We start from the raw sequence: 19,237 nt of genomic DNA, 5'->3' as shown, positions 1-19,237 counted from the left end.
TTTCACTTAGCATAATGCTCTCCAGTTCCATCCATGCTGTTGCAAATGGTAAGAGTTCCTTCCTTTTTAGAGCAGCATAGTATTCCATCGTGTAGATGTACCACAGTTTTCTAATCCATTCATCTACTGATGGGCACTTAAGCTGTTTCCAGATTCTAGCTATGGTGAATTGTGCTGCTATGAACATAGGGGTGCATATATCCTTTCTGATTGGTGTTTCTGGTTTCTTGCAACCCCTACATCTTATTAAGGGGACCTGTTCATAGATTTTGTCAGGGTGTGGACAATATTAAGATTTTGTCGGGAACTGGCTTAAACTTATCCTTTTCCTGAGCCAATTTGATGCCCTTTTAAAGGTAATATTTGCCCTAGCCGTTTTGGCTCACTGGATAGAGCATCGGCCTGGGGACTGAGGGGTCCCAGGTTCAATTCCAGTCAAGGGCATGTACCTTGGTTGCAGGCACAGACCCAGTAGGGGGTGTGCAGGAGGCAGCTGATAAATGCTTCTCTCTCATCGATGTTTCTAACTCTCGATTCCTCTCCCTTACTCTCTGTAAAAAAATCAATAAAATGTATTTAAAAAAAAAAGGTAATATTAAGTAGCATGTATTGCTTATGCGTGTTAAGCACTTACCACATTCATTTTCTTACTTATTTTTCCAACCTTGAAAGGTAAGTACTGCAGCATTTTCATGTCCATTTCACAGATATGGAAAAATGAAGCTTAAGTAAGTTAAGTGATTAGCTGCAGGCCACACAGCTAATAAGCGGCACAGTTAGGACTTAAATTCTGGCAGTCTGATGCTAGAGTCTGTCCTCCTAACCACTTTACTACTACACTGCCTCTCTTTGGTGGTCCCGATTTGTCTGGTTAATTGCTCTAGTAAGCTATGCCTGGTTTTCTGTGGAAGAGCCCAGATTCTCTGAATTGGCATTTCAGTTTGAAGGACTGTCTGCCTAAATTTCAACTTTCCAATCACCTTTTGCTTCAATCTCTGAAGCCCTCAAGCAAGTCCAACCCCAAGCTTAACCCAGATTCCCAGCCCAGGTCCCCACCATGGATGTGTAGTATCCTGGCATCCTGTTTGTCCTACCAGGAAGAGAAGAACAGACTCTCTTAGTCTTTCTCAGACTTATCTCAACTAGCTGCTTCTGCTGACCCCGCACACTCAGTCATGTGCAACATGGTCTCCCAAGCCATGCCAAGAAGTTGACAAGTATACCACAAAGGAGCAAGCCAGGAGCAATGACTCATTTGTGGCCCAGGATTGTATCTTGGAGCTATAACTGCATTTGATGGCATTTTATGCCCCTCCCTATTAGCAGTTGGGATACAGCCCAGCAAGGTGAAGACAGGAAGAGGAAAGCCTAATAAAGCAACCATAATCCATGAACTTTTTATTTTTCAGGAGTAGGGACAGACAAATTTGTATCAAACCAGTCACTTGCTATTGCCTTATTCTATTGTAGGGTCTATTTGAAGATAGTTGGCCATGGTGAGGGAGAGGTAGCATGTTTGGCCGCACAATAGAATAAAACAAACTGGCCCAACCTCAATCAGAGTGAACTGGAAGCTTTGATCAATGGTGATAACCAGTACCAGGTAGGGGGACAAAAACAACATGAGCTCATTTTAGGAGAACATTTGCTTGGTTTCATTAGCTATTTTGTGAGCCTAATGATGCTTTGCTTGTTTGTCTTCTTTATCATCTCCTTGTCATCAGCCAAGTCCTACATACCATGTGGAGTTAGGCCCCTTTATCTCCTTTTGCTGCTTTGACCACATTCTTCCCCTTTTTAAAACCATTCAGCAGTTCTCTCATAATAACAACAGGAAAAGTAGATTACATTCATAGTCCATTTACACAGCATAAGTAGCATGCACTCTGGAGCCTGAATGCTGGAATTTTTAATACCAGCTCTGCTATCTACAACCTGTGTAACCTTGGACAAGATACTGAACCTCTCTGCTTTCCAGTTTCTTTCTCCAAAATGTGAATAATGATAATATCACTTATCATATTGGGTTGTTATGAGAAATAAATGAGTTAATATTTGTAAAGTACTTGAAACAGTGGCAAGCTAAGTGTTGTGTAAATGTTTGTTAAATAAATAAATAATGTAAATTTCCATTCATAAAGAAATATCTGTTAAATAATCATGAGCTAGCCAGAGTTTGGCAAACTTGTGCTGTAGAGGGCAACATAAAGAATATTTTTTTAGACTTTGCAGGCCACATGATTTCTGTCACAAGTACTCGACTCTGCCATCAGAGTATGAAAACAGTCATAGACAATATGTAAGTCAACACAATTTTTTCCCCCAAACTAGACTTTGACCTAGTTTTGGCCCATAGGCCATAGGTTCCTGACACCTGTGTTGGGGAATGGAGATACAATGGTATGCAAAACAGACACATTAAATCATTTGGTCTAGCATAAGAGACAGTTATTATATAAATAATCACATACCTTATAAATTATAATTATAGGGGCAGGGTTGAGATAGGGGTATAACAACATACTCTGGAAGATCAAACGCTTCTCTGAGGAAGTGGCTTCCATCTGAGATTAGAGTCAGATGTAGACAGGTGAATGGGGGCATGTGTGAGATGCCCCACATTGACATCACCTTCAAAGACTAAGGATGTCCTAAGCAACCTAAATATCCCCATCTTACTCTTCATTTAATCTGTGGAAAAATACTTGAGACTTTATTCAATTCTTTCCTGTAGCTGTTTTTAATCTCAGCATGTATAATCTCTTGTGAGAATAGCAGAATTGTTGAAATCATAGACTATTGCCAGACTTCTTGGCCCCACATGCTAGTTGTGTAACCTTGAGCAAGTTAATTTCTCTGTATAAAGTCTCCTCTGTCTGTCAGATGAAGATGACAATGTTAGTAGTATCTACCTCATAGGGTGGTTATGAGGATTAAATGAGCCAATACATGGAATAGTGTCTGATTCTAAGTGTTAATATGTGTTAACTATTGCTATTGCTGTGGTTTATGTGTTTGATACTTTTTGTAGGTACACTATGTTTTCCTTTTCTTCCTGCTAATATTACCTCCTTTATATTCTGGGGAGTACCATTCCATTAAGTGCTATTTCAGGATTTAGATACCAAGCCAATAATACAATGGTTAATATGTATCAAACACTTATGTTCCAGATTCTGTGCTAAAGAACTTGCATACAAATATCATCTACTCTTCAAAATCAAAGTCTTAATAGTCCATTTAAATAGAGGAAACTGAGATTCATAAAAATTATGCGATGGGAGACTGAATATACCAATGAACAATGGCCAAACCATACATAAAAATAGAACTCTGACCTACACCTGCAGCAAATGCCCAGGAAACCAATCCTTTATCTACAACCACCAGTCCAGGAAGGCAGCCTGCTATAAGTTAGTCTTGTAGGGGGTCAGGCTACTATCTCTAGAAACAATCCAGGAAGCCAAATGATAGTCCTTGTAACAAGCAGCCCCAAATGTCCAGGACTTGATTAATAACTGATAGCTTGGGACCAATCAGAGAGAACCAAATATGCACTTTTAATCAATTGCACAGGATATGTTGTTAGCCTATGACAGGAAGAAATTTTCCTCTACCCTTCTAAGTTCTTCTGGTTTGTCTAAGAATTACATTGACATGTAACAGATTAACAGGAGAAAATTCAATTAAATTTAATATGTATGGGGGTTCCATAAGAAAATGGGAAGCCAAGGACAAATCAGGCAGTTGAGGCTTATATGCCTTTTTGAGCTAAGGAGAAAAGTGTAGTAGCTTGGAACTTGAAAAGGTAGGAAGGCAATTCATATGGAGATGGAAAAGCAAATATTTGGTAAACAACTGTTTACTGGCCATGCAGAGACAATTGGACACAGAGTGGACTCTGATATCTAGGGCCTGCCTAGTCTCTCCTACCACACTTAGCCCATTAGCTCCTGCTCTTTGTAGATATCTCTGGTGATAGCTCTTATTCTGAGAACAGTCCCTTTATCCAAACTCCTTTAGGCAGTTTAGGGGGAAGTAACAAGAAAAACTTCCCAAGTTTTCTGTTTCTTAAAAATAACTAGTCTTGTAGGGAGTCAGATTGCTATCTTTAGAAACAAACAAAAATAACTAGTCTAAATTAATGTTCATGCCAATGACATACATTTTTGGGTGGCAAATTTTACTCCCATACACCTGCCTTCAGCTTTCTCATTGTAATTGCCACCAATTAGGGCATACCTGAAGCCTTTTTTCCCCTACTATAAAACTTTTCCACTTTTCTGCCTGCTTTTGTGTATCTACCTAAGCCTAGTGACAGTGGCTGACTTTCTTGCTACAAGTTTGGAATTAAATAACCTTTGCTTGTTCTCACTTGATTGGTCTTTCTTTATTTCCACAGTTACATCCTAAGGGTCACAAAGCTATTAAGTGGCAGAGATGGGATTTAAACCCTTATCTAGCAGACTTCAGAGTCCCAAGTCTTTTAACAAATATAATATACATCTCCATTCCTCTTTTTAGGAAGTTTCCAAATTAATGATTTGGACAAATCAGCTACTGCCTACACAAAGCAATAGAAAAGAAATAGAAAAACTACTAAATCAATATTCTCTGTCCATTGTTAGCTAAGCCTTTTTTCTATGGTCCAGAAATCATTCCTAAATTGGTGTTGTTTTTTTAATAATAGCTGGCTTCCTATGCTGCTGCCTAAACAAGCTGAGGGAAAGAGAAAAGAGGCTGGCGAGAGAGAAAGGAGAAAAGAAGACATGTCTAAAAAATCTCTTTCTATGTGCCATCCTACACCATCCCTATCACAAACCCCAACCTTGATTAAAAATGGAACAAGACAATTGAAGGTGGCTCTAGGTTGGAAGGGAGGAGGTAGCTTTTCCAATTCAGCCTGAGAGTTAGTGACACTCTTATAGACCATACACCTTCGGTTACATGTATATAAAAATATAATTTCCAGAACATGCTTTCTCATATTGACCCCCACCCCCACAACTATACACCCAGAAATACATAGTTTTCTGGCTCTGTGCCCCATATAAAGGTGGCTAGTCCTACCAAGAGTATTTAAGTCTGCTTTTCCAAACTTTTGCTCCTTTTCTCCAGCCAGTTTCAGCTTCCATTCAGAGGTGTGTGTGTGTGTGTGTGTGTGTGTGTGTGTGTGTGTGTGTGTGTTTGGGGGTGGAGCTCAATGGAGGTAAGGGAGGAGAAGGGGGAGGAAGAGGAAGAAGGAGGCATCAGTCATTGGTTTAGAATAAGGTCCAAGAGTGGTCTCAACCAGGAATTGGCCAGAAAGTAAATATTTTAGGCTTTGCCCACCATGCAGTTTCTGTTACAGCTATACAACTCTGCCACTGGAGCACAGAAACAGCCATAGATGATATGTAAATGAATGAGCAAGGATATGTTCCAATAAAACTTTATTTATAAAAACAAGTGGTGAGCTGGATTTGACCCACAGGCTGTGGTTTGCAGATTCCTGATCTAAAATAATGGGAAGGTTGGAGATCTTGAATGTGTGACCATTGTTTGAGTCTGTTGAGTTGAGTGTCTTGCAGCTTCACAGGCCACAATTTTGAACACCACTAATTACTACCCAGACATGGGAGTAGAAGTCATACTAAAGAAGGATGAAGAGGATTACGCCCCATGTAGCCTGCCCTCAAGACATACTCTGGGTAGTGCTGTTTTAACACAAAAATCCCTAAAGGAATTTAATTCCTTTCTATTTAATCTAGTCCTTAAAAGTATCATGTGTATTTTGTTTAAGGAGGGGTGTAGGAGATAGGAGGAAGATAGGGAGGTTTCCAGTGACTTGAGATTCTGATGAATTGCATTCCAATTAACTGAGGTCTGTATGCCTCTAAGTTAGCAGTACAGCAAGCTTGCTCTCCAGTCAGGGCTTAGCACTACTAGGCCAATGGACTTGCTCATCAGTGTCCAAGGTTCACAAGTGGCTTGATCATAATTTGTGCAGGTCTACAGTATGCCTGGGTCTCAGTGCCCCCTGAGAGGGCTTCTGTGATATGCTGGCAGGGAGCTCTTCCCCAGAGGGTATGAATCCACTCAGGTTCTTGAATGGCAAATGTGTTTTGCTTTATGTGCCAGTGCCAGTACCAGGTGGTTGGTAACTAGCTACTGTCCTTTGAGAGGGATTTTGAGGCCTTATATGGACATGGGGAAAGGGGTGGGTGGGTTATGAAGGCACCAGCTCTGCTCCAAGCCTGGAAAACTAGAAAGGATATCTAAGAAATGCAGACTATTTCCTGAGTCCTATCTGCTAGTGAGTAGCTGACTGATGAGAGACATTCCTTCAAACATCCAAGTCAATCAAATGACTCAATGGGAAGTTGGCACAGTCAGTGCATATTTTTGTGGTTATTATCCTGTGGCACAATCTAGAGCACACTCTTGCCCAGGTGTCCTGTAAGGAGGGCTGTGTTGACTTTCCATCATCTATATTCATTATGCTAGCAATGAGGTGTGCAAGCAGAGATAGGGAAGAGAAGGTCCTAGCCACAAATATTTTTTCAATCTACTGGGAGAAATTGATAAGCAAATTAGTGTTTAAACCATAAAGCAGATTGAAATGCATCCTGTAAGAACAGATCAAGGAAAATGATATGGGAGCACAGGGGAAAGAATGGAGCTTTAACCCATAGGAGATGGGGTTGGAACCTTGGAGAGGGAGATTGGTGAGCTTCTTATGGAAGAATTAGCCTATGAATCAGGTCTTGAAGGGGATGTCAATTTTAAGGTGTAGAGAGGACTGTGAAGACCTGCTTCTTTAAAGGTCTACCTGCCTCGGGTCAGTGGTACTCAATATTACTTATGCCCCATTATATCTGAAATATCTGATATGCCTCATCCATTCATGTCAAAATTTTCAAATACCTACAGTGTGCCTGGTTGTCAACCAGAGGCTACAGTAGTGTGACCTAGACTCTCTCCTAGGGGACCATGTTTCTCAGTGGGGTATCTCTACTCTAGCCTACCATTCTGTTAACCCACATTCCCACTGCAACCAGAGCCTGGCTGTTTGCTTTCATTTCAATTTTTAAACATTTTATTCATTTCTAATAGGAAATGCATGTAAGTGATCCCCTAAGTGGAAAAGAGTATAAATGAAATGTGCCCCACTAGGTATCAAACCCATATCCCTTCAGTACACGGGACAACTTTCCAACCAACTGTGACACCCCGTCAGGGTTCCATAATTGTTTGCTACTGAATAATCTATATACATGTGGATTCACAAAAGAAGCCACATCAAGTCTGGTAGGGAGGGCAGAGATGCGAAAAGGGCTGGCCCTGCTCCCATGGGTGGTGGCTGAGATTCTAGAGAGACTTTGCAGAGAGTCTCTGAAAAGGCTCCCCCTGAGGAGTGTGGAGTCTCAACCTCATGCTAGGCTCTCCATCCCAGAGCACCAGAGGTGGGAAGAGGTGCCCACATAACATCTGGCTATGAAGAAAAGTGGGAATTATGTCCACCAGGGTAAGACAAGAATCTGCTAGAGACCCAGGTGCCATCTTCAAGGGCCAGCACATAAAATCTTATTCACATTCTCTCACCCTGCTCTCTGGAAGAGGGAAGATTGAGGGGAATTAGTCCTATGAGGAGAGACTGGGATTTATGGCTCCAGGAAGAGAACTGAAGGGATACCCACCATTATCCCTATGCTGAGTCCCTCTTCCACACCACAGCCACCATCTTCCTTGGGTAAAACACTCCACTCCATATGGCATAACCATAGGAGAATGCAATAGTCACAACCTCAGGACAGCCTATTGCCCCACCCTGGGAATTCATGCTCTGCAGAGGAGTCAATTGCCTAGGCTGCTGGTGTAGAGGTCTGAGCAGACTCAGGGTGTCAGTGGCTGAGTTGTATGGTTCTCGGGAAGGGGTCATTCCCCCCACCTTCCTATGAGCTGGAATGGAATCTCCCCTTCATGGGAGATCCACTAGGTCCAACTTCCAGCTCTTGGTGGCACCGCCCCCCCCCCACCCTACCAAGATTGGGCTCCTCAGAAGTTTTTGGCAGAATCCAGAACAGACTGAGTTGTATGGCTCTAGGATATGGGCAATTTTTCTCTCACATACCAGTGCAGAGTCTTTCTTTCACATGGCCAAATCTTGGTCTGTTTGGGCATGATAAACTCTGTTGGCCTCGCTCTGACTATCCTTGAGAGACCCCCACCACACCACCAAGGTCTGCAGATATCTGGGACTTTTGCAAAGTGGCCTCAGACACAGCGTTGACACTGAGTTTGAATCTCTATAGGTGGATGAACACCACTCAAACCTACTTTGTGACTCACTGAGAGCCTACCTCATGCAACTCAAGTCCTGCCAGATGCTTTTTCAGTGAGTTAGCCTAAAAGGCAGCCAGTAGGCAAAGTCAAGCAGAGGTAGATCTTGGAGTTCCTTGGGCCTTTTGCTGGCTTGCCCTCAGGCTTGGTGTTGGTGGAAGTTGGCCATGGTGGGCCGCTTGGTCCTTCACACACACAAGCAGGCCAAGCAGAGGCAGCCACAAATAGTACATCACTTTGTAGCACCAAATAGATTGCCCAGGGTCAGTCACAGGCTATGTCTGCCATTGACCTGCACCATAGTCACTCCCAAGAGGCCCCAGATCCACACCAAGACACATCCTAACTAAAATAGCAAAGGTGAAAGATGAACATAGAATATTAAAAGCAGCAAGAGAAAGATAGTAAGGGAGCTTTCATAAGGCTTTAGCTGTTTTCTCAATATAAACAGAAGAGATTGGCCCTTCAAGCCAGAAGGGATTGGCACGAAATATTCAAAGTGATGAAAATCAAGACTACTTTACCCAGCAAGGCTACTATTTAAAATTGAAGGTGAAATAAAAAGCTTCCCAGGCAAGAAAAAGCTAAAAGCGTTTACTACCACCAAACCAGTATTGCCAGAAATATTAAAGGGTTGTTTTGAAGAAGAAGAAGAAGAAGAAGAAGAAGAAGAAGAAGAAGAAGAAGAAGGAGAAGAAGAAGGAGAAATTGCAATTAATATGTACCTATTAATAATCACGTTAAATGTAAATGGCTTAAATGTTTCAATGAAAAGACATAGTGTAGCTGAATGAAAACAAGACTCATATATATGTCTACAAGAGAACCACCTCAGAACAAAAGATAAACACAGATCAAAATAAGGATAGAAAAAGATATTTAATGTGAATGGAAAGAGAACAAAGTAGAAGAAACATGCTACTTGGTATCAAACTATACTACAAGTCCATAGCAGTCAAAAGACCATGGTGCTGGCATAAAAACAGATATATTAATCAATGGAACAGAGTAGGGAGCCTAGAAATAAACCTATGTATTTATGATCAATAAATATTAGAAAAAAGAACTTACAATAGGGTAAAGACAGTCTATTGATTAAATGTTGTTGGGAAAATTGGACAGATACATGCAAAAAATGAAACTAGACCACCTGCTTACACCATACACAAGAATATATGCAAAATGAACTAAAGACTTAAATGTAAGACTGGAAACCATAAAAATCCTAGAAGAAAAGATAGGTAGTAAAATCTCAGACATTTCTCACAGCCATATTTTTTTTCAAAGATATATTCTCAGGAAAGGGAGAGAAAAGAAATAATCAAGTGAGACTACGTCAAATTAAAAGTGTTTGCACAGCAAAGGAAGGAAAAGACAACCCACTGAATTAGAGAATTTATTCACCAGTGATACATCTTATAAGGAGTTAATATCCAAAATTTACAAAGAACTTACAAAACACAACACCAGGTAAACAGTCCAATTAAAAATGTGCAAATGACCTAAATAGACACTTCTCCAAACAAGGCATACAGATAGCCAATAGACAGATGAAAAGATGCTCAACATTACTAATCATCAGAGAGATGCAAATTAAAATCACCTATCATAATGGTTATCATCAATAAATCAACAAACAACAAGTGGTGGCAAGGATGTGGAGAAAAGGGAACCCTCATGCACTGTTGGTGGAAATGCAGATTGGTGTAGCCACTGTGGAAAGCAGTATGGAATTATCTCAAAAAATTAAAAATGTAACTGCCTTATGACCTAGCTATTTCACTTCTGGAAATATATAAGAAGAAATATGAAACACTAATTTGAGAGAATCTATGAACCCCTATGTCCATTGCAATGTTATTACAATAGTCAAGATTTGAAAGCAGCCCAAGTGCCCATCAGTAGATGAGTGGATAAAAATGTTGCCATACATTTTCATAATGGATTACTACCCAGCCATAATAAAGAAGGAAAGCTTACCTTTTGTGACAGCATGGGCGGACCTTGAGAGTATTATGCTAAATGAAATAAGCCAGTCAGAGAAAGCTAAGTAACATATGACTTCACTTATATGTGAAGTCTAATGAACAAACTAAATAGACACAGACTCAAAGATACAGAGATCAGACTGTTATAGGGGAGGGGATTTGATGCTTAGTGAAATAGGTGAAGGAATTAAGCAACAACAACAAAAACGAAGAAACCCTCATGGACGCAGACAACAGTATGTTGATTACCAGAGGGAAAGAGACGTGTGGGCAAGTAAAAGAGTGTAAAGGAGGGGGGGATAAATGGTGATGGAAGGAGACTTTGAGTTGTTAACACACACACAATACAATATACAGATGATGTATTATAGAGTTGTACACCTGAAACCTATATAATTTTATTAGACAATGTCACCCCAATCCTATATAATAAAAGGCAAATATGCAAATCAACTGAATGGAGGAATGACCAGGTCGCTATGATTTGCACTGACCACCAGGGGACAGATGCTCAATGCAGGAGCTGCCCCTTGGTGGTCAGTGAGTTCCCACAGGGGGAGCACCACTCAGCCAGAAGCCAGGCTCAGGGCGGTGAGCGCAGTGTTGGTGGCAGGAGCTTCTCTCGCCTCTGCAGCAGTGCTAAGGACCCCTTGGGTCCAGCAGTTGGACATCCCTGGAGGGCTCCAGGACTGCAAGATGGCGCAGGCTGGGCTGAGGGGAGTCCCCCCCACCCCAGTGCACAAATGTTGTGCACTGGGCCTCTAGTAAATTCAATAAAATTTAATTGAAAAAAGAATCCAATTAAAGCCGTGGACCCAATTCCCAGAAATATACTCACATATAACACAACTACAACTTTGCATTTACTTTTAGGGAGGTCATAACCCTTCAGAAGAGCAGTGTTTCTTTGAAGTGTGGCTTAAGAACACCTGTATCAGAATATCTTGGGAATCTTGTTGAAAATGCAGATTCCTGAGTCCCTCCCTCAGGTGAAGAAACCAGATTCGTTGCAAATGGATGGAGTCATGGAATTGCATTTAAATATATTCTGGTAATTATGATACACACAAAGCATCCCACAACCTAGGGGTACCCATGGATCCAGGTCAAGAACTCCTGCTTTAAAAATATATTTTTATTGATTTCAGAGAGGAAGTGAGAGGAAGAGAGAGAGATAGAAACATCGATGATGAGATAGAATCATTGATTGGCTGCCTCCTGCATGCCCTCCACTGGGGGTTGAGCCCATAACCCAAGCATGTGTCCTTGACTGGATCAAACCGGGAACCCTTCAGTCTGCAGGCCGATGCTCTATCCACTGAGCAAAACCAGCCAGGGCAAGAACCCCTGCTCTAAATCTCAATCTCTAATTAGAGTATTTGAATTCTGATAGGGAAATTTGAAAGAGGAAAAACCTCAGGATTAAAGATTCAAATGAAGCTGCAAATGGTGAATGACTGATGGGGAAAATGACTCCTGTGCAGAGGTCTCTCAAATTATACCATGTGGTCAGTTAATTATAACAGTATCTCTCTCTCTCTCTCTCTCTCTCTCTCTCTCTCTCTCTCTCTCTCTGAATGAAAGGGAGAATCACATGTGAAGCTATCTTTATCTTTTTTATATGTATATAAAAATGATATTATCTCTCCTGCTTTCTCCCTCCTCACCTTCTCTTTCTCTCTTCTTTTTTTATTATTGTCTAAAGTTTTACATATGTCTTCTTTTTCCCCAAGTGACCCCCCACCCCAGCCATTCCCATCCTGGGCAAGCCCCCTACTGCCCCAGTGTCTGTGTCCATTGGTTATGCTAATATGCATGCATACAAGTCCCTTGGTTGCTCTCTAACCACCCCTCCCCTACTATTTGTCTCTGGATCTATTCTTGTTCATCAAATTATGTTGATCATTATATCCCACATATGAGTGAGATCATGTGATATTTATCTTTCGCCGACTGGCTTATTTTGCTTAGCATAATGCTCTCCAGTTCCATCCATGCTGTTGCAAATGGTAAGAGTTCTTTCTTTTTACAACAGCATAGTATTCCATTGTGTTGATGTACCACAGTTTTTTAATCCACTCATCTGCTGATGGGCACTTAGGCTGTTTCCAAATCTTAGCTATGGTAAATTGTGCATCTATGAACATAGGGGTGCATATATCCTTTCTGATTGGTGTTTCTAGTTTCTTGGGATATATTCCTAGAAGTGGGATCACTGGGTCAAATGGGAGTTCCATTTTTAACTTTTTGAGGAAACTCCATACTGTTCTCCACAGTGGCTGCACCAGTCTGCATTCCCACCAGCAGTGCAGGAGGGTTCCTTTTTCTCCACATCCTCACAGGACTTGCCCGTTTGTTGATTTGTTGATGATAGCCATTCTGACAGGTGTGAGATGGTATCTCATTGTTGTTTTGATTTGCATCTCTCAGATGATTAGTGACTTGGAGCATGATTTCATATGTCTCTTGGCTTCCTGAATGTCCTCTTTCTAAAAGTGTCTATTTAGATCCTTTGCCCATTTTTTGATTGGATCGTTTATCTTCCTTTTGTTAAGTTATATGAGTTTTCAGTAAATTTTGGAGATTAAACCCTTATTGGAAATATCATTGGCAGATATGTTCTCCCATGCAGTGGGCTTTCTTGTTGTTTTGTTGATGGTTTCTTTTGCTGTGCAGAAGCTTTTTATTTTGATGTAGTCCCATTTATTTATTTTCTGCTTAGTCTCCATTGCCCTAGGAGCTGTGTCTGTAAAGATATTGCCACAACATATGTCTGCTATTTTGCTGCTTATGGAGTCTTGTAGGATTTTTGTGGTTTCCCGTCTTACATTTAAGTCCTTTATCCATTTTGAGTTTGTTTTTGTGTATGGTATAAGTTGGTGATCTAGTTTCATTTTTTTGTATGTACCTGACCAAATTTCCCAGCACCATTTATTGAAGAGACTTTCTTGACTACATTGTATGCTCTTGCCTCCTTTGTCAAATATTAGTTGGGCATAATGGCTTGGGTTGATTTCTGGGTTCTCTTTCTCTCTTCTTTTATTACTGTACAGCAAAGCACATCCTCACTCCAAGAAGAAAAGGTGTTGTTAAATGGTCAAATGGTTTACGGGCGAAACAGACTTTAGTAGCAGCCTGTATCTTACTAGTATAGACTGTCAATAAGGGTGATTAGACTGGCATTTGATTTTTTCACAGAAGAATATGCTAAGGGGAAACAGTCACTTGGTTATCAAGACCTCAGCTCTTGCTCTATGGGAGCCACAGGGCCATTCTATCATGTTGGTGGCACTTTCCCATCCTATAAACAGCTCCCCCCATGAAATCCACTAGCCTTCTTTGCTGAGCAGTGTTTGCTAACTATTTCTTCTCAAGAAATACACAGTAATTCACTCTTATTTATGTGGGCCTCTGCCAAGACAAAAGCACCAAGCATTCAATTTGCATAGAGTGCTAGGGCTCCATGAACTTTCTAACACCCATCTATGAGCTGCCTAGGGCACTACTTGCCAAACTCTATTCCTGGACTTCTGAGAATTTAGGTCACTCCAGGACATTGGTAGAACTCCCAAGACCTATGCTTCACTCCAGACTTACTGAACCAGAATTTCTGCTTGGACAAGCTCTCCAGATGGTTCTGATATGCACTGAAATGTGGGACACATTGGGTGTGAGTTAAGAACCCTGGTAGAGGGTTCTTTCCTGTGTTAACTAGTGCCATACTTCAGTTCCCATGGGAGTCTTCTCCAAGGGAAATCAGTGAGCTCAGGGGAGTGCAAGACATTGGGGGCCATCACATGGTTCTAACACGCGAGTCTTCAAGAAATGAGGCTAACACACTGCTTTTGTTTTGTTCCCAGATCAGACTCTATCCAGGAACATGGTGGGAGGCTGGGTATGCTTGAGAGATCAGGAAAAGATAGTCCAGCCTGAGAGCTATTCAATGATTCTCTTTATAGATACAGTCAGTTTAAGCCCTCTATACTGTAAATATGGACTTGAAAATTGAGTTGCACAGCCTGCTGCTGTTCAGCAGGGAGAGGATGCTCAACTGAACCAATGCCTAGTTAATAGCAGAGCATCTGGCTGTGGCAGCCTGCTGTAGCTCTTGTTAGCCTGAGAGTGAGTTGGATGAGAGGAAAGTCACCCTTTCTCTGACTCCATTTTCAAGACATGTTCCCCGCCCTCCACTCTCTTGATGCAACTCAGATAGAAGCTGCTCTCTGGGCAGCTGTCTGATTTTCCATATCAGGCCCTTTCTGCCTTGCTACCTCCCTGCTAATAAGCAATCTTTCAGGAGATGGGGAGGGCAGCCCTCCTGGAGGGCTATACGTGCCCCTCTTGTCAGATGGTTGGAGAAGCCATGGGGAAGGAGGCAAGAATGTGCAGGCTGCTTTGTGTGTGCACAGAAGATAGAAGATTCCACCCAACCCCTGCTACCGGGTCTTGTGGTAAAAGATGTCATGGTTTATTTCATGGAACAAAAATTTAATTTAAGGTGGTCACCCTTGGTGTGGAGCCTACTCTGCCAACCCAAAACTCAATTCAGCTCTCAGTTGCAAGAGGAACCATTGGTTCCCAATGGAAACAACCAAGGATAAATAGACAAGCACAGACGATTGGTTTCCAAACTCAATGTCCAATTTATTATCAGTGACAGTTGTATCTATAGAAGCAATATGTTCCCTCCTTGAGTTGGTTTGCGTAGGGGCGAACTTCTTTCAGCTCCCAACTCTAAAACATCTCATAGTGGGCTCTGCCCTTGTGCCTAAAATCTTCACCCTTGGAGCTGCTTCTTTACTTTAGGACAGGCATTCTTTTTTTTTTTTAATATATTTTATTGATTTTTTACAGACAGGAAGAGAGAGGGATAGAGAGTTAGAAACATTGATGAGAGAAACATCGATCAGCTGCTTCCTGCACACTCCCCATTGGGGATGTGCCCGCAACCAAGATACATGCCCTTGACCGGAATCGAACCCGGGACTCTTGAGTCCGCAGGCCGACACTCTATCCACTGAGCCAAACCGGTCAGGGCAGGACAGGCATTCTTAATGGCGGCAATATCACCCCAAGAGGACAAAAACCGGTTCTTGGGGATGGAGGGATCTTAGATATTATGATAATGTGTGGTCCTCCAAAGGGCAACAGTACATAAACAGATACACATATATCTGTGGTATTAAAATTTCATGAAGATAAAGAAATTAGGGGATAAAATGTTTAAAAATGTTCCTTAGTGGCACAATCATGCCAAAAAAATGGTTGAGAAACACTACTCTAGGTGAAGGGTAAAGAATATCCAATATCAGGGCCAAATCTGGTCTTTGGCCAGCTTATTTTCAACCTGGTTATTTGACCTCTTATTTCTTTAGTTGTTGCTGTAGTAAGTGAGGAAATAATGTTTTCCTAGGCAGACTGCCCTATCTGAGTCATTTAGAGGGAAGAAGTAGGTTGAAGGATAAAGAGCTGTTGAAAATTTGTGAGGGGTGACTAATTGGCTAATAATTTAATTGGAATTTCAAAGGCCAAAGCCTAAACCCTAAATTAATTTCAAAAAGCAGTTTGTCTTGCTAACACTAACCTTAGAATTCTAAAAATTTATAGTGTCTCTTTCCACCTCAAATCAGATGAGTGTACTCTACATCAGAGAAGGGCCCTGAATGATCTATGCTATGAGTCAGTGATACCAGATGACAAAAGGGCTCCCCACCACTTGATTCAGGCATTGATCTCCTCACCCAATGCTCTTTACTCCTGATGCTTAACTGAATCCTGGCTTTTGAGCAGGCCTCTTTAGTGGAGTTGGCTCATTCCCTCACAAGTTACCAACTTCTAAGCCAGGAAATGGGGTGGGTGTTCTTACTCACCAGTGCTACTTCCAGACCACTCTTCCTACACCTTCATGTAAAAAATTCTCCTCCTTTGAAGCTACTTCTAGCCAGTAATACCACATTTTCCCCTTGTGCATTATGGCCATCTTCTAAAGTCCCCATTATTCAGTGTATACATAGGCACCTGCCTCTCTGTCTTCCTCTCTATCCCAACTCCTACCATATTTCTGGATATCACTCAGCACTTCAAAAATTAAGTTTACATTCTCTCCACAGCAGACAAAGTGATATTTTTATAAATATAAATTGAATCATGTCTTCCATCTCTATAAAATCCTCTAATGGCTTTCCATTGCTCTTAGGATGAAGTTCTCATAGTCATGTGGTGCTTAACCATGGGATAACTTCTGAGAAACCCATTGTTAGGTGATATCATCATTGTGTGAAGAGTTTACTTACAAAGCCTAGATGGTCTAGCCTACTACTCACCTAGGCTGTATGACAGCCTATCACTCCTAGGCTACAAGCTTGTACAGCCTGTTACTATACAAAATAACACAAGATTAAGTCAAGCATGTGAGAGCTCTCTCTGATGTGGCTCAGTTGTTTGTAGCATCATTCCATACACCAAAAGGTCTCCAATTCGATTCCTGGTCAGGGGTCATACCCATGTCGCAAGTGTGGGCTTGTGCAGGAGTCAACCGATTGATCTCTCTCTCTCTCTCTCTCTCTCTCTCTCTCTCTCTCTTTAATATAAAAAACATATTAAATCAAATACAGGAGAAAAATGATGTAATTAAGAGGTGCTGTAAACATACCTCTTGTAGAGTAGAAAGCATACACTCTAAAATAATAATAAAAAAGTATAGTATAGCAAATAGATAAGCCAGGATAAACTAGTAACATTGTCATTTATTGTTATTATCATCAAGTTATGTGCTGTGCATAATTATATGTGCTATACTTTCATATGATTGGCAGTGCAGTAAGTCTGTTTACACCAACATCACCATAAACCTGTGAATAATGTGTTGCTCTATGATGTTATGGTGGCTACGATATCACTTGGCAGTAGGAAATTTTCAGCTCTATTATAATCTTATGGGACCACCATTATAAACATTGGTATGTGGGCATGATTGTATTTCTCCCTATGAATGGGTTGCAAGGTCCTGCATTATCTGGCTCCCATCTAATTCTACACTCTTTTCTAGGGTTCTTGGATTCTCTCACTCTGCTCTAGCCATACATACTCACCACGCTCATTTCCTAAGGTCCCTTACATTTTCTCTTTTCTTGCCCTGGCAAGTTTTTCTCCCAAATTTTTGCATTTCTCCCAAATTTCTCATCCTCCCAGTTCACAGTTAAAATGTCACTTCAGGGCGGTATTTCTCTGCCACCCATATAAAATAACTGCCTACCACCACTCCACCCCACCCAGTTACTCTTTTATATTATCCTACTCTATTATTTTCATAGCCCCTATCATGTTCTTAAATGATCTTGTCTGTTTGTTTTTGTCTGTATCCCTCAGTAAATATACCTGTTGGATTAGTGAATTCTTGGTGACCTCAACACTCATGTGACTTCCTGACCCTCAGTGACCCTGCCTTTTATCCCACTTCAGCCATCCACTGCCCTGGCCACACCCTTATCCTTGTCACCATTTCGAACTGCTCCACCTCTAAAATCATAAATAAAACAATTTATTCATTACTCCCAATATACTAGGTCTTCAATGTCATTGGGTCTCATGTTATAGGTTGGTTTCCCCAGGAAGAAAACTCTAAAAGGAAGTGTAGTGTGCAAGATGTTTATTAAGAAGTGCCCTTAGGATTAATACCTATAAAAAGGGAGGGAGGAAGCAGAATTGGGCAGAAGTAGGAATGCAATGCACCTCCAGCAACAGCCTTGGTTAATCCCATATAGAAGTTATGAAACTACAATGGTCCTTAAGTGTTGTTCTCAGTGGACCATGATGACCAGGGCTTTATATCCATGTCTCAATTAGTCATTTGATATGGGCGAAAGGGGAAAGGGTGTGTCTCTGCAGCTGTGATGCAGCTGAATGCCCTGGCAGCACAGTCTGAAGGCAGCTTGTAAAGGTATTCCCAACCACTGAGGCAAAAAGTCCTTCAGTCCTTCACTGAAAGGTGATCAGTGTGCATCATACTTCAATCTGTCAGCCTCCTTTCTGTCCTCATTTCCTTCCCTATTCAACTTATGTGCCATTGTTCATCACTCCCACTATACTCAAGTAAGTGCCCTCAAATTCTTATTGCATTGTCTTTCTGTGCTACCTACTCAGCCAAAACCTCCAACCTTAAGTGAATTCAAGTAATTTTCATAGCTATTCCTGTACCTTGGCTGCTGAACATAGACAAAATCACATTATTGTGCACGTTGGTGTTTCCATAAATCTGTAGTCTCCAAATTCAACTGGATCCTCAATGTTTATCTATAAATTCTAATATGTTTTGCTTGTGAAAATTCTCCCACTCAGAACTCCAGCTATTTCAAACCTTCTCCATGTCCCTCAAAGCACTGAATCCCTATTTTTCCCACCTTCCTCTGAATATATGACCTAACCTCTTCTTCAAGGAGAAAATCACCATCAGAAGGGTTTTTACAAATTCTTTTCAACAAATCTCTAGGCAGACAAGATCTATTGATTCTATCTCTCAAATAACTTTCAAATCCTTTCACTTATTACCTTCTCTACAGCCATGTCCCTATTTCAAGTCACTACCCTCTCACATTTGAATGGCTGCAGCTCTCTTCTAACTAATCTGCTTGACTACATATTTTTCTTCTTTGCTATTGAAGTAAAGCATCATGCTTACTTTTTTCTCTCTGTCTTCATACATAAGTTTCTCTGTGCCCAGAATACTTTTCCTTTTACATCTATCCCTACATCCTGGCTAATTCCTGTTTCTGTTGAGGTCCCAGCTTAACTGACCCCTTAGTAAGAACTTATTTGACCCTTTAAACTAGATTAAAATCTTCTGATATATGTTTTCATAGAACCCTGTCATTCCTTTTCATAGCACTTATATACCTTGTATTATTTCTCTATTGCTGTGGAACAAATTA

Source organism: Myotis nattereri, assembly GCF_964212035.1.
Source record: "Myotis nattereri genome assembly, chromosome: X".
In the NCBI taxonomy this organism is placed as follows: Eukaryota; Metazoa; Chordata; class Mammalia; order Chiroptera; family Vespertilionidae; genus Myotis; species Myotis nattereri.
The sequence above is the reverse complement of the archived record's forward strand: the minus strand, read 5'-3'. Positions refer to the sequence as shown.